Source organism: Haemaphysalis longicornis, unplaced genomic scaffold (genome assembly GCF_048455015.1).
Source record: "Haemaphysalis longicornis isolate Haplotype H1 unplaced genomic scaffold, Haemaphysalis longicornis Haplotype H1 scaffold_2, whole genome shotgun sequence".
In the NCBI taxonomy this organism is placed as follows: Eukaryota; Metazoa; Arthropoda; class Arachnida; order Ixodida; family Ixodidae; genus Haemaphysalis; species Haemaphysalis longicornis.
The window spans coordinates 176,622,133-176,636,387 of NW_027526295.1; positions in this window are offsets into that span (position 1 = coordinate 176,622,133).

Consider the following 14,255-nt stretch of genomic DNA (forward strand, 5'->3'; position numbering starts at 1 on the left):
CTGTACGCTTATTCACAGATGCTCGATGCTGGCGTTTGTTTTTTATTGTTCCGGATACTAGAAACTTCGTTAAGAGGGTGTTCGTCTCGTTGCGTTTCAGTGAATTTCAAATCTGTTTGATTTTATTGTGTGTGTGCCGTGGGATTGCCTTCGTCAGACCTGAACTTGGCAGTGTTAGCGTTAGCCGCGCCGGCATTGTTAGCCGCGCCGCTTCCGTCGGCGATTGTGTTCGTGTAGCTCGTCGCGTGCTTATGCATGTGGGGGCGTAGACACCCGCTTTGTCCGGTGGCGAGCTGCGTTGTGTAGGGATGGCATAGTTCGGCGTGTTCAGGACGTTGCTTGAATTGTCGTGTGCGTTGCGTATGGTGCGGGAGCCGTTTGACTTTTCGTTTAGTGTGCGGTAGCGTGGCCTTTTCGTAGGGTGGCATGGCTGATCGGTCAAGGTCGTTGCAGCTCCGTGCTCGCAGTCGCAGGGGTTGTTTCGGAAGTGAAACCGTTGTGGTGGGGAAGCAGGCGTGGTTGATGCCGTCCCTTTGGGTCCCACATTCCTTGGCGTCGCAAGCGTGACTTCATCGTTAGGGCATTCGATGCCTTCGTCTGGATCGGGTTCATTTGTTTCCGTTCTTGCCGTGTCCGTGTCGTCGCTCAAGCCCGTCTTTTAACCGTTGTTTCGAGAATGCTATAATCGCTATCTCTCCCATACAAGCAGGCTCCGTTCGTCCCGAGTCCGCTGGCTCGCGGTTGCGTCCTCTTGTACGAAATGGTGTTTGTCGTATGAGTCTCGGTTGGAGCGTGGGTGCCGGGGATCTTGTTCGTTCTAGCTCGGACATGCCGCATGCGCTGGCCGTGTCGTTGCTCGTTGACGGACCTACCTACACGAGTGTTATGTCGTTCGTCTGCTGGACATCGGGCTGGAGCAGCGGGTGTGGAGAGCTCGTACGTTCTGGTAGGGTTGAACTGCGTGCTCTGGGTCTATTGTTGCTTGTGGCCAGGTGATTTCTGCGGTTGTCACACTCGCTGGCCAAGTCCGGATAGCAGCCGTGGGAGCGGAGGATGTCGCGAATAGTAGTTTCCTCCGAGTGTGCTGGCTTGGTGGCGTTCCGTGCGCTGTGCATTTCGTTCGCCGTGGTCAGCTCCACTGGTTCAAGTTGGATGTCGTTCGTCGCCTCTGGAGCGTTTCGTGCGCTGTGCGTCTCGTTTTATCTAGGAAACTCCCCTTTAATTGGTGTGCGGTCGTTCGCCACGTATGGTGCATTTCGGCCGCCGTGTGTCTTGTTCGCTTGTCGTGGCCATATCCACCAATTCGGATGTGATATCGTTGGTTGCGTGCACCGGCGCCGGATACAGCACGAGCGAAAAATTTACGTACTGGCTCCGTTGCGTTCTGTGCTCTCAGCTTTCCGTTCGTGTATGTCTGTACCGGAATAGCGGGTGCCAGGAACGTGGTGCCTTCTGGCTCGTGCACGCTGCGTACGTTGCGCGTCTCGTTGCTCGTTGCTGGAATGACCTGCGCGTGGGCGATGTAGCTCGTGGGCGATGTAGCAGAGCAACGTGTGTTCGTTATCTCGCCAGAAATGCAGTGACCTTCGATGCGTTTCCGTAATCGTGGAGATTACCTGGGAGAGGTCCGGTGAGCACGCAATCACAATTTTGCATGCGTCGTCTCGTTCATGTGCGTGCCGTCGTGCATTCTGCCTGTGTCCGGATTTCGCACAGTCCAGGCACCGTGGAAAACGTGCAGCCGGCTCTCGCCAGTTGTCTCTGAAAACTTTCTCGTTCATCACGCACTCTTAACAACTGACCTGATCATATTGTCAAGTTTCTTAAGACCGTTTTGTCGTACCTTAAGACAGGGCACTGCATATGTTATGCGGCTGATGACGAAGGCCTGCACTAGGCGGAGCGTCTCGCATTCCTGGAGGCCCCGGTGTTTGCCTGATACTCGACCGATCATGCGGCTGATTTGTTCACACGTGGATTTAAGTTTGTTAAGGGCAATGGCGTTATTGCATTTGTTATTACTCCCTTCTAAAACGTCCACCGAACGTTTAACACAGCTCGTGATGCACAATACGATCACTGAGCTCATAGAGGCTCAGTACACGAGTCAAATAATGCGACTGTCAATGACGACTACTGGCAGGAAGGTACCGTATAAACCGGATTATAGGTCGACCCGGTATATAGGTCGACCTTGAGGTGGGAAAAGTTGACAAAAAAAATAATTTGGCACAGAAGCGCACTCACAATGTCTATATTTATTTTCGACGCCCGTCTGTCACTGCCACTCACTATGCCTGCCGAAGTCACTCGTCCGAGCTCTCAGAGTCGTCCGAGGATGACTGCTTCGCACTGTCATCTTCCATGCCATCAGGCGCGTTGCTGATGGAGCACTTCCTGAACGCTCGTGTACCCATGTCGTCGGGCAGCGACTGCCCAGAGAAGGACACCCAGCTTGACACGGTCGCAACCGGCCCGTATAGGTATTTTTGTTGTCGCCGGCTATCCACTCATTGTACAGTTCGCGGAGCCGGTCCGCGCATGGCCTCCGGAGCGATCGTGAGCGAAGTTACCGGATGAAGTCCGCCACTTTGTTCTCCAACTCGGGGTGCACCGCTTGAAGTCCACAGAACGATCGGTTTCGGGGGTTGCACGCGCACAGCTTAGCTTTCTGGCTCCGCCAGTACCGCACACTTTTCTCTGAAACGCCTAACTGGCGTTACGCCGCCATATTCCCATTCTGCTCGGTGACGCAATCACCGTCAGCTTAAACGGCGCGGTGAACTGGCGTCGACTGCCGCCACTCATCTCGAAACAGAGACGTACAGAAATGTACGCACGCACGCGTAATAGACGAGTAAAAGACGAAAAACTAGAGAAAAGCGAAATCGAATAAAGGCCTGATAGAGCGAGAGAGCAGTCCAACACAAATGGCGATTGGCGAGGCGACGGACTACGCGTGCACATGTAGCCAGACAATGATTTACATTCTGCCAATGACCGCTATATAGAACGAGGGGTGACTTTTGTGCGGATTTTTTTGGAAAAAAACTCGACCTATATTCCGGTTTATACGGTACTTGAAGATCTCCGCATCGCTCTACTCCCTACCACTGAGGACAGAGCGGACATCCCTCCCCCTTGGCGCCGCAAACTAATCGTTAAACCTCTGCCCCGTAATATGCATCCTGACTGAAACTCGGGAAGAAGGCAATCCCGAGCAACAACCATAATAAAACAATATGGCACCCGTAAAGGCATGTATTATATAGACGCAGCGGGGCCCACACCGGAGGGCATCTGTACGGTTGCGGTCCTGCATGAGGGAATACAGGTGGATGGACTATCGGTGAAAACGAGTAAAATTGAGTTTGCTGAAGAGACGTCTATAGCTTTGGCCGCCACTCACTCTGACGCAACGCACATAATGTCTGACTCACAACAAGCTTGCCGAAATTTCATCAGGGGTCGGATAGCACTCCTAGCTAGAAAAACTAGAAAAAAATTCTCACAAATGCCAATCCAGAAATATGCGACACCATAAAACAACTTGTATGGGTACCTGTCCACCAGGGAGTAGAAAGGAACGAGGCTGCGCACACAGCCGCCCGAGCGTCTCTCCCCCGGAGTTCCTCTGACTTCCCAGGCTCTGACCGTACACTTGTACCTTACGCGCTAACCACATTCTCTGAGGTCACAACATGCCTGCGCCGCAGTAGGCGGGCGTTCCCAGTGCCCGCCAAGGGCCTGGATAAAGCTGAGGAGCGCCATTTTCCCCGGCTGCAGACGGGCTCATTCTACAGCCCCGCAATGCTCAAACACATCAACCCGTCCTTCTCGGGTTCGTGTAACTTCTGCGGTCAGTGGGCAGCCACGTATCATATGGTATGGGCCTGCCAGTATAATTCAGGGTTAAAAGTCAAAGTGAAGCCAACGAGGGAGGGCTAGGAGGCGGCCCTGTCCGGCTGCTCGGACCTAGAGTCTCAGCAGGCTCTCGTCCAGAGGGCACGGGTGGCGGCCTCGACCAATGGGATCCCGGACTGAGGAATACCACCCACGCACGAAAGGCCTAACCGCCTCCCCCTCTCTTTAACTCTGTCTTGTACATTAAGAACGTTTTTCCTCCTCCTCCTCCTCACGCAGCCTCCTGCTCTCAAACAGCGCTGCTTGCAGGGTCCTCTGCCGTTTAGTGTCGGAGGCAGCCTGAAGTAGCGTTGGCACATTCGTCCATTTGGAGAGATGGCGACGTTCTCCGTTGTCCTCTAGACGACGCAAGACGATGTCGTCCTTACGGCCAAAGCAGGGTAGCCTGCGTAATCGTAGTGCGCTCACGAACTGCTGTTTCTTCGCAGAGCATAGGACGTAGCGTCCCGTTGAAGACAGCAGTGTGTCGACCAGCACTGACATCCGTCGGTGCCTCACGTCTGCGTGCCGCACTCTCGTAGTCGTGGCGCGGTTCGTCCACGTTGTTCGTCTCTTCGTCCGTTCGTCCTCTCATGGTCTCAAATCCTGATCCTGTCGACTGCAACATCTTAGCTAGATCGTGGCTGGAATGAAAGGCTAAACAGAAAAAAATAAAATGTTTAACTAATTATGCGAGGCTAAACAAAATATGCGAGGCTAAACAAGCCGTCGCACGTGTTCAACTGGATATTATGTTGCCCGATTCACAACTCACAAACGTGCTTAGTTGTACCCGGATATTTTATTTCCATTGCTGGGGCAAATTCCACCACCGCGCCTGTACGGTGGGGCTATAAGCTCACTTGTAAATGGCACTACACGAGACCATATTACTAGTTAACCTGAGCAAAATGTTTGAAAATGGGAACCTAATAAAACCATATGGGCGCACGTACATTAGCCAAATTGTCGCTTGAATACGCACAGCGGAATGGTGCGGACAATTTCGGTGAGACAAACGTTACAAACCACGCAGTCGGTTTGACGCGAGTTACGTAAATTAACTCCGACTTTTGAAATGAGCGCTTCGGCTCACGAAACGACTACACAGCGTGACATGCGTCTACGGAAACTTCTGAAGACCGAAAAAGAGGGACTTCAGTACGCCTAGTGCGTGCATTGTTAGCAGCCTCTGCCGCCTCTCCCCTAAAACAACTGGAAGGCAGCAAGCGCAATGAAGCCGCCACGCGTTCACAGGCCGCGTCAACGAAAATAACTGCGGCAGTCAACAAGTGCCATAGGAGAAGAGCAACTGCGGCCGCGTTTCCCGCCGGGTCCTCACCCCCTCGTTTTTCTCTCTTCCCCGTGATGCCTTTGCGAGCGACCGCCGAGAAACGCTTACAGCGCCAAAGAGGGACCGGGAAAGGGGGGAGGTGCAGTTTTCGTTGTCTAATTTTGCCATCCTTAACTGTTAAGCTGCACAGCGGCACCGCTAAATGTTTGCGACTCGTACACGCGCGTCCGGACTCGAGCTCGTGATAAAACTTGTTTGCACTACTCTACTCACGAGTACATATACTCAGAGTGCAAGCACTCGCAAAACCAGTATTCATGAGTATTGTACTCATGAGTACTGTGTACTCACGAGTACTGTGTACTCATACTCATTAGTACTCAAACTCATTAGTACTCAAACTCATGAGTACTCATACTCATGAATACTGTACTCATGAGTATTCATAATCATGAGTAGTGTACTCATGAGTACTGTACTCACGAGTAGTGGACTTACCCCTGTACTCACTCGTCATCATACTCACCTTTTTTTCTGGGTGTGTACTCAATCGTCATCGTACTCACTCGTGAGTTTGACTACAAATTAGTACAAATGAGTGTACTCACGAGTGAGTACGCCGACTTATGGTCGTCACTATGCTAAAACCTATACTATACTATACTATACTACACTATACTATACTCAGATAATGAAGCCTTCCATCGTCCCTCAAGACGAAAGTGTATGACAGCTGCATTTTACCTGTACTCGCCTACGGGCAGAAACTTGGAGGCTCACTAAGAGGGTTCAACTTACATTCAGGAGGCCTCAGAGAGCAAGGGAACGGAAGATGATCGGTGTAACATTAAGGGACAAAAAGAGAGCCGAGTGGGTCAGGGAACAAACGCGGGTTAAGGACATATTAGTAGAAATTAAGAAGAAGAAATGGACGTGGGCAGGGAATGTAATGCGAAAGCAAGATAACCGTTGGTCATTAACGGTAACAGAATGGATCCCTAGAGAAGGCAAGCGTTGCAGGGGGCGGCAGAAAGTTAGATGGGCAGATGAGATCAAGAAGTTTGCGGGGATAAATTGGTCGCAATTAGCGCAGGAGCGGGATAATTGGAGAATAATGGGAGAGGCCTTTGCCCCGCAGTGGGCGTAGATAGGCTGATGATGATGATGATGATGATACTAAAACCTGGCAAACAGCGATGGTACTAGAAAACCTGCCACCGATATAACTTACGGTGATGTATTGCAAGCTTGCAGGGAAAATTCTACGCACCCACCTTTCGTGGTGGCTTTAACCGCATGGGTATTACCACACCGCACAAATCAGTTTTCGCCCATCGCTAGTCACAGAGGACGGGCTTAGCGTTGTTGCAGCAGCAACCTTGTCATCAAGCCGCAGTCATGGTGTACGGACCATCCTAGCAATGGACACCCAAAAAGCGTTTGCACCATCAGTCACGCTGCTATCCTGGACTCAACTGATATGCTTCACCTTCCCATGCGGGTGTAGCAGTTCGTCCAGTCATTCCTTCAAAACAGGACATCTGCCATGCACCTTTATTGAGAAGATGTTGGGTCCTTTATTCCTGTACGTGGTGCCGGTATTGGCTCCGACCTTGTTCAGTATGGATTTTATGCCACTGGCATGGCTGCTTCATGGTGAACTGAATGTTCAATTTCTGGTTTACGTTGATTGCCTCACCGAGTGGCGCACTCACCATCACCTGGCCACTCAGGCGACTTCCCTGCAATCAGAAGTAGATGTCGCCGCTGCCTTTGCCTCTTCGATGGGCCTTCAGCTTTTAACAGGCGTAACAATATACAGTCCGTTGCAAACCACTGGGGCCGCCGGAAACTTGCGGCTTGTGCCTTACCATTCCAACTGGTTGGACAAGCACTCCAAGGAGCCCGGTGGTCAAGTACTGAGGTTGATGATACATCAGTCAAGAACGGCGAATTATTTGTTTTATCAGGCTAAACAACAAGCCGGCCAAACACACTAGTATGCCGTCGCTCCCAAAGCTGGAGGCGAGAGCTCACACGTGGCACGACCGATAGTGAGAGCAGCTTTACAACCGCGCTTGGTGTACTCTGCTCAGTTCCAGCATTTGCCGGCAGCGTAAACGCATCGATTAGGAACAACTAACAGAGTATACGAGAGCAATTGCTGTGTTTCCACGCGATAGCACTATAGTTGCTCTCCAGGAACATGCTCAAATGAAGACGGTGGATGAAATGGTTCATCCACGTCGTGAAGCTCGAAAATTGAAGGCTGCATTGTGTGATTACGCGCGTACTAATAGTTTACGCATTATCTCACATGCTGCCACTACTACCGCAGCGAAGTCTTCTCCTTGGCAGTTCACATAGTTAAGCGGCAACAAGCCAACCGACATCCTTTGCCCAGAGTTCAACAGTTCAGCATCCGCCCTTCAACAAAGCATGCTCGAAATGGATAGCCACCTTCTGTATATGCGGCCTCCCCATGTGCTATACCGACGCCAGTACTGAAGATACTGTGATTTCCCTGCCATTCATTTTACAAGCCACCCATACCTCAACTGGCACGTCCCGATTTAAGGTCAGGTAACCTCCATAATCCTACTGTGCGGAACCTGTAACGATGAGAGAGGCTGTTTTGAATTTAATCGGAATCTCTGTACAGATAAAATGACGCACCGTATTCTCAGTGATGCCTTCTGTATGTTTTGTTGTGTAAATATATGTTCGGAAAACAAATTTCTTCTTCATCTTCTTCTTCTTCAAGCAGTCCGCTTACTTTGGTTAGTCAGTCGTAGCTCTATGCTGGCCCAGAGCGTTCGCCAACTTTCGGCACGAATGGCCCACGAGATCACACGTTGAATGGGTTCCGCGTGACCTAATATTAGCTCACTGCAAGACAAACGTAGCAGCTCGGCGAGCAGCCCCCGTTCGAACCCCGACGGTCCCGTAGAACTGGATCATGCCATTTTCCCGATTGCAAGAAAGGAACACCTTCGGCGCCGCAGACGTACTCTCCTTCAACCATGCGCTTCCACACTCCTCCAGGGTCTTACCCCTGCCGAGAAGCTTATGCTTCGGAGGTTTCAAGCGAAGATGGCCTTAACTGTCCCCGTGACCCACCAATGGTATCGCTTCCAAGGTTCTTTTCCCATCCCTGGATTCTCAGTCTGCCACCGCGGCGCGGCGATGCAGTAGCCTACCTCCATCATTTACTTTTGTCCTAGGTCACCTTGCGTCCGACGAAGATGCGACATCTTGTGACGTCGGGCTTGCGCGTAGACAATGCATCCACTCACGTCGCATGGAGACAGGGGCACCATCATCGTTCCCTTCTAGACTTCATCTGTGAAGCGAATATCTGTATGTTCCTCAAGTCACCTTTTTTCATCTATTCATACGCCCTCATCTATAAATGCCCTGCGGCAAAATAAACTCTGTAAAAAGTATGCTTGCGCGTGCATTTCGGGAGAGTTACGATGGCAGTAAGCGGATACAAGCAGGACGTTAATTTTAAGGACAGACAATTTTATTGTCCCAATGCGCGTCGCCGTCAACACCAGCAGGATCTGCACTTGTTGATCAAGAGAAGAGCAACACTACAGCCCCGCACTCTGTTGCTAATCCTCGACACGCTTTTAAGGAGCGCCCCTAGCTGGGCGTGATTATTAAGCGCATCTGTGAAGGCCTTTGAACAAGTGTTGTGAGCCTTCATTCGGGTGTTGCAAATAAAACCATTCAATAAAGTGAACCGTTGAAAAGTGCGACAGAGGATTTCAGCACTAAGCATAAAAGCCGCATGCTGTTTGGTGCGGAATTATGGCCGCTGCCAACCACCCGTCGCCTGGGAAAATCCGCTAGATAACGCCGGCCCTGTAAAGACTTTGAAGTGACAGGTCGTCAACGACCGTCTGTTGGCTTTCGCGCTAAGCGCAGTAGTTATAGCGAAGACACTCCAACGATGAAGACTTGCGTTTTCAGTGCATTTCTTCTTGTGCTCTGCATGGCTGTGGGTGAGTCGAACAGTGCCCGTCGAAATTGCTTCCTTATGACTTCACGTGTTGTTTCGACATTAAGCTCGCTCGGCGCAAAACTGTCACCATAAAAACACACAAATGGACACATCCGCATACACCTACAATGAATTCTGCTTCACGTGCTTAACTTGCACAGGATAAACTGAGTGTAAAGCAAGGATGTACACCAAGTGAATGTAAAGCAAGGTCCAACAACCAGGGTGACGAACAGGAACCGGACTGGTATTTTTGCCGGAACTGAACGCGAACTCGAACTGTGATTTTTTGAGCACGCTGAGCCCGAACGGAAACTGAACCGTAAAAATAAATAATGGTTACCGGTTCACGAGGAAACGGTTCGGAAATCCGCAGTTGATAATTCGCGGTCAACTCCGTTCGGGGATATTGTCTTTCACGCACCATCAACTTGAAAACTTCGAACACACTGTCCCCTTCACACACACACAAGGATTGGGGTTTGTCTGATGTAACTAAAAAACAAAAACTTCCTTGTGTGCCGATTTAGACACACGTAAAGATCCCCAAGGTGTCCAAATTGCTGTGGCGGCCTTCAATATACTGGGTGCTTCATAGTACAGAAATAGCTTCGGGGAATCAAATGCGCCAATATTGATTGACAAGTGCGTTTCCACGGGACCAGCCCTTGGTGTTAAACTATGCCGTGTCGAGTTGCAACACAAATAATTTATGCCATTTTTTATGCATTCAGCCGTCGAATAAGCGAAACACCAAAAGGTAGATTTTGCTCTACAGATCATTTTCTTTGTCCAACCATTAGTATATCAAAACGTGTCATCACGGCGAATGCAGCTAGCACCGTGGTGCCTGGCCCGACTTATGCCAGACATCATGGCCTGAAAAATTGACTAGTAGTCAGTTTTTCTGGACGCATACAGCGGGCAACATGGCGTTAGGTTTCATCATTAGGTTTAGGTTTCATCTGATGAAACATTAGGCTTCATCAGAAGGTCCCTGTCCTGCTCACCGGCCTCAGTTCGTAAACTTGCCTGCGAAAGCTACGTCCGTAGTAAACTCGAATATGCTTCTCCAATTTGGAATATACACCAATCTTATTTAATCAACGCCCCTCTAGCCATTCAGAATCGCGCGGCGCACTTCATATCTTCCCAGTACAATTTCCGCACAAGTGTTACAACTATAAAATTATCGCTGTCTGTCAACTCCCTGGATATTAAACGAGAAATAGCACGCCTTTGTTTCTTTCACAAACTGTATTTCAATTTTGCGTACTTACATGGATCCCTGCTTCTTCCACCAATTCGACCTTCGCGCCGTCTCTTCAATTCTTTGAGTGCTCAAAATTTAAAAGGTTCAAACAACGCTTTCAACAAATCTTTTCTTCCGTTAACGATTGAGGATCGGCTTCCAAATACAATAGCCAATGAGCGTAATACTATAAAGTTTAAAACCTTGCTCAAAACTCATTCGACAACAGCACCGTCGTAATGTATCTGTATTAGTTGTGTAACCAGTTGCTTTTTTTACATTTTTGTGCCACTTTGAATTTGTGCTATTACTTGTATGACGAGTTTTGTTATTATTATTTCCCTGTAATTCAAATTATTGAATTGTATCCTACTTTATGTTCTTGGTCTGCAATTGCCTTTGTGTATGTTTGTTCGAGTCGAACGATAACTAATGATGATGATGATGATGATGATGAAGAAGGAAAGAGTGAAAGCGTTTATCGAAAGCGTCGCAAGGTCCCTTTAAGCGGTCTTGTTGTTGCCTTCGGCTGCATTCATAAAGGTAAGACGTGAGACAATGCGAGAGCAGATCTCTCTGCTCCAGTTAATAGCACTGTGTCGCTGATTGCGAAATTACGATTGTTATCTACCTACGCACTGCTTGACGGCTAAGTGCGGTCGAATACACAGACACAATTAATCACATGGATTAGAAATGACTGTCCGCGATCGCACGTTGCCTTGTTGGTCCGAGCATACTAGCAGTGAGGACACACAACAAAGATGAAGAGTTGCGTACTCATTGCAGGACTCCTCGTGTTCTGCACGCCCTTGGGTGAATCGAAGTGCGCCGTCCAAATGGCCTCCTTGGTAACTTCCCAGGTTGTTATAACGTAAAGGGGCCATGAAGACAAACCACACGTTTGTACCATTGGGAAAAAAAAAAACTTGTCTTTGCTTATTCGCTCAGCTTTGTTACAGGCAAGAATGATTTAATGCGCGGCATTCTTTGCCGAGTGCCCCCACAGCCAGGACGCGTAACGCCCTGCGTTTCCACAAAAATGCAGATATCTCGGTAGTTCTAAATGTAATCGTTATAATAACGTAAATGGCGATAATTTGTCGGTCGAAATTTTGAAAAACTAAAAGTACCACACATGCTACAAAATTACGGAAAATGGCAAAATATATGACGCATGGATGGCATTTACACAAAATCAGATTTCGTGAAAGTTCTACCTGTGGTCGTTATAACAGCGTAAATGGAGTTAACTGTTCGAACAAAATTTCGAAAAAGTGATGAATAAAAAAGATTAAAAAATCGAAAATCGAAAATCATATAACGACCTGCAATTCCACAATATTGCACACTTTGCCAAAGTCCCACCTATAATTGTTATATTAGCGTAAATGAGATAATTGGTAAAAAGAAATTCTGAAAGACTGCAAAAATACCAGAAATATAAAAAAGTTACAGAAAATGGCGAACCGTTTAACGTCCTGCATTTACACAATAATGCAGACGTCGTGAAAGTTCTACTTCTAATCGTTATAACAACGTAAATGGGGATAATTGTTCCAACAGTATTTAGAAAAACCAAAACATTTGGCTGGAAAAAACTCACACTCAAGACAAGCGGTACAAGAATGATACGCATCAGTAGCTAATTCTCTGAAAATCTGCAGAATTTTTTTAAACTGAGAAAACGCCAGAAATATTGGCAAGCTTTCCCATTTCGCCCTATAGTGACGTGATTTGTCAAAACTAAAAAAGCACATAGTTATGAGCGTGTTCCCTACCAGTTAGCGTTCAAGTAGTCCGATAAAATCAAACAAGAGGCCCACAGCAACCACCCAGTCATGTTTGTCGTAGGGGGCTCAATAGGCGGCCGCCAATCACACGAACAAGATTCTGTAACGTCAAATACGAAACACCGGAAAATGGCTGCGGTGTCGCTATGAATTCTTGTGTTTTCATTAATAGATCCACTATATAGTAGATGTTTGCCATAAAATTGGAATCGTTGATATTGGAACAATGCAGTGTTTTTAATAATGAAAACTTGCATGTTTGCTTCATCGCCTCTTCAAGTTCTCTCAGCGCTAAACCACCAGCATAAGACAATGACGCACCCGTGTGCAGCGGCAATGACTACTACAGCGAATACTTCATAAATGAAATGAGAAGCAGCATGAACGAGAGGCATAAGTGAGTGAGGCATGAACAAAACAAGTGCAATTCTAAGAGTCAGTTTGGCACAAGAGCCTGCCAGAAAGGAGCAGCTCCACCTCAGGAAAAAATAAAAATTACGTACACTATTAACATCATGTACACAGCCAATCAGTCATATATCAGTTGTAGACACGGTGCGGCGGAAGCAATCAAATCGATTCTCGTCTTGAAGAAGCAGATTGAAGTGCATAAGAGGGAAAAACAGAGAGTAGCATTCTTCGTTTCCTGATTTTATCGTTTTTCCTGCCTATTTTTATGCCGTTTTGCTTTTTGTTTGAGGTGCTGTCTTTGTGCTTGCCGTTTCCACGCCCCGTTTTTCAAATTTTCTCCTCAATTTTCTATCCTTTATTTTATATCACGCCTTTCTTTCCTTTTCAAGCCCCTTATTCCCATATCCATGGGTAGCGCAGCCAACCGGACAGTTCTTCTCATTCTTTCCTTGAGTAACCTCCTCACCTTTCTTCTACTGTTTCTTCCTTTCATTCAATTCGCACACTAGGTCACCTTAGACTCGCTTTGAGCATTACAAGCTTCTCTATAGGCCTGGTGGGGTTACTGGTGGGTAAATAAAATTCCATGAGAATTTCTCGTAGATATGGGCTCGTTGCCTTTTCTGTGTTTCTTTTTGCTTGTTCTCTCAGCCAAAAAGTAATTTACTGTATGTGCTGTATGTATGAAAAGTAATGTAGTGATGTAGGTGTAGAGGATTTTATTGGGTTCAGTTGCCACAAATACCTTCTCAGGTCTCAAATATAACCTGATGAAGAATGAGAGGGCACGGCTGTCAATGCCGAATTTGTCTTTGTTTCGTTGCCGGAATTGCAACACAGAATATGTTCTGTGGTGTTAAGTACATGATACATAGGGGCTGATGTCCTTATCATGCCGCCATTATTTTTGATGAAAATAAGAATGCTGGTGACTTCAACCAGAATGAGCGTTAGCCGAAACTTTCATAATCAGCTACAGCATTACTGGCACCCAGCTCTGGTAGTGCAACTTCGTCATCGTTCTTGTTGCTGTGAGCACGCTGGAAGGAAGCGTGGAAATTCGACAAGGTTTGTCACCAGTTTGACGTTGGCACAGATAGGAAGGAGTGTGCTACGCGTATCGGACTGCGAGGCGGCTGGTTTATAAACCCTTCCTTCTAACGGATCTATACAGCTGAAGAACGTCTCCAGGCGGTCCTGGCTGAACCGATACGCGCAGATGTAATTGTCGCAAATAGAAAAATTCAGTTTAATTTATTGTCGGCTATCTTAATGACTGCTACATGCAATACATATTAAGTCTGAATACTCTACACTGGTGAATGATGACTGTTCCATGCTAAGCAATTTGATTCGCCTTCTATAGTTAATATTTGTCAGCTGTTTGAACATTAACCCCTATGATATAACAGATAAGGCGCAATAACTAATTCACAGGTACACGCAAATTCATTTACTTGTGAAGGGAGACATATATCCTTGCTCGGCTTACCTTGCTCAAATACGCGACAGGGCCATTGAGACTTGAGAATGCGCGTATGTACGTTAGCACAAGAGGTTTCACAGGTGGTTTCTATAGACAGATTTCTGGCC